This window comes from Mangifera indica, unplaced genomic scaffold, assembly GCF_011075055.1.
Source record: "Mangifera indica cultivar Alphonso unplaced genomic scaffold, CATAS_Mindica_2.1 Un_0120, whole genome shotgun sequence".
Lineage (NCBI taxonomy): Eukaryota > Viridiplantae > Streptophyta > Magnoliopsida > Sapindales > Anacardiaceae > Mangifera > Mangifera indica.
In genome coordinates, this window is record NW_025401212.1 from 1 (window position 1) to 2500 (window position 2500).

The window sequence follows — 2500 nt, forward strand, 5'->3', positions numbered from 1 at the left end:
CACGCGGGCAACGCCCCCCATCCGAGATCACCATTGGCATCCCTCACCATTTCTGCACGAGGAACACTCAGATCACCCGAGCAGGGATTCTGCCCGCGCAAGCAATCGTTAGGGACGTGTAAAACGGACGGTGCCCTATATTGCGCACGCGGGCAACCGCCCCCATCCGAGATCACCATGCATCCCTCACGCATTTCTGCACGAGAACACTCAGGATCACCCGAGCAGGGGATTCTGCCCGCGTAAGCAATCGTTAGGGATGGCGAAAAACGACTGCCCTATATTGCGCACCGGCAACGCCCCCCATCCGAGATCACCATTGGCATCCCTCACGCATTTCTGCACGAGGAACACTCAGGATCACCCAAGCAGGGATTCTGCCCCTAAGCAATCGTTAGGACGTGTAAAACGGACGCGGCCTATCTCACACACGCGGGCAACGCCCCCCATCCGAGATCACCATTGGCATCCCTCAAGCATTTCTGCACGAGGAACACTCAGGATCACCCGAGCAGGGGATTCTGCTCGCGCAAGCAATCGTTAGGGACGTGTAAAACGGGCGACGGCCTATCTCAAGCGTGCGGCAACGCCCCCCATCCGAGATCACCATCGGCATCCCTCACGCATTTCTGCACGAGAAACACTCAGGATCACCCGAGCAGGGGTTTTGCCCGCACAAGCATTCGTTAGGCACGTGACAGCAACATTGTGCCATGGAACCGTGCACAGGATGCCTCTGCTTAGCCATGCATCGACACTGTATAGGCAGCTGATGCCACGTGCCTATCATGGGCGTTCGCGTTAGCAAACCATGCATGGAGCTCAGCCACAATGTTGCTGTCATAAGGCAAGGGCACCGAGCCATGTCCGAGACGCCGCAGCTTAGCCATGCATGAGCACTGTATAGGCAGCATATGCCACGTGCTTGTCATGGGTGTTCGCATTGGCAGCCCGTTCATGGCAAGGAGCCCTTGTTTATTACGTTTATATAACCGACGAGGCAACAAGCATCAACCGACGTTTTTTAACGAGCAAACCCACCGCGGGCCCCACTGTCACCGACCGATGCTCGGAGACATTGTTGGTTGCCAACGTGTCATTGGCAACCTACGATGGCTATTGTGAGGGGCAAGCAACGCAACGTGATAGCCATCGAGGGGGGAAAGCCTATAGCAGCTGCAAGGGTCACCTGGTTGAGAGTGGCACCTCCCCCCTAAAGAGTCTTATTTGCGTTTGGCATTGTGTCAGCAGGGGACATACATGATGTCTGAGTTGTCACACCCCCCTCTTAGGAGACCCAAACGATGTCCAAATGGTGTGAAATTTTGCATGATGGCAAAGAAAAATACAAGAATCAGGCAAAACAAACCAACACGGAAAATGAATTGTAAAATAATTTTTAATGATTTTTGAATAATAAAACTTCGGAAAATCGTAGAAAATAGAGGAGTTGGAATTTTTGGGCGTGGTTTGTTTTGACGTGCTCCTAAAATTGTGATTTGAATTGTGGTCATGTGGTTGTGCGGGAGTTTTGAACTTTGTGCGTGAGTTTTTTCGAAATAAGGATTTCGCACACACGGGGGCAGAAACAGGCCACTGGTGCAGCACCATGGCACCTGCTGGCGCACAGTGCAGCAGATGCCCCAGGCCATGGCACAGCATCACAGGCCACCATGCATGCTGGCACACAAGGTGTGGCAGCAAGGCACATGGTGTGTGCCACTGCCCAGGCAGCATGTGCAGCAGATGCCCAGACCATGGCACAGCATCAGGCCACCATGCATGCATGCTGGCACACACCTTGTGTGCCACTGCCCAGGCACCATGTGCAGCAGACGCCCAGACCATGGCACAGCATCGGGCCACCATGAAGGCACACCGTGGCACCACCATGCGGGCGGTGGTGGTGGTCGTGGCGGCAGCAGGGTGGTGGGCGGGTTTGTGGCGGCAGGTGGCGGTGGCCGTGGTGGTGGAGGGTGGCCATGTGGGCGGCGGCGGTGGCAGGTGGTGAAAGGTTGGTCATGTGCGTGGCAGCAGGCGGCGGTCGTGGTGCGGCAGGTGGCGTGGTGAGGCGGCAGGTGGCGGTGGCCGTGGTGGTGGAGGGTTGCCATGTGGCGGGGGTGGCTGTCGTGGGGGTGTGTGGTGGCAGGTTGGTCGTGGCGGTGGCACAGGTGGTGGTCGTGTGGCCAGGGTGGCGGGGCTGTCGGCAGTGGCGGTGGCCGTGTGGTGGAAGGTGGTGGTGTGAACGTTGCCATGGTGGTGTGGCGGGTGAGTGGCGGCAGGTGCCGTGGTGGAAGGGGGTGGTGGTGGAACGTTGGCCAGGTGGTTGTGGCGGTGATGGCGGCAGTGGCCGTGGTGGTGGAAGGTGTGGAGGTGGAACGTTGGCCATGGTGTTGTGGCGGGTGCGTGGCGGCAGTGGCGGTGGCCGTGGTGGTGGAAGGTGGTGGCGGTGGAACGTTGGCCATGGTGGTTGTGGTGGGTGCGTGGCGGAGGTGGTGGC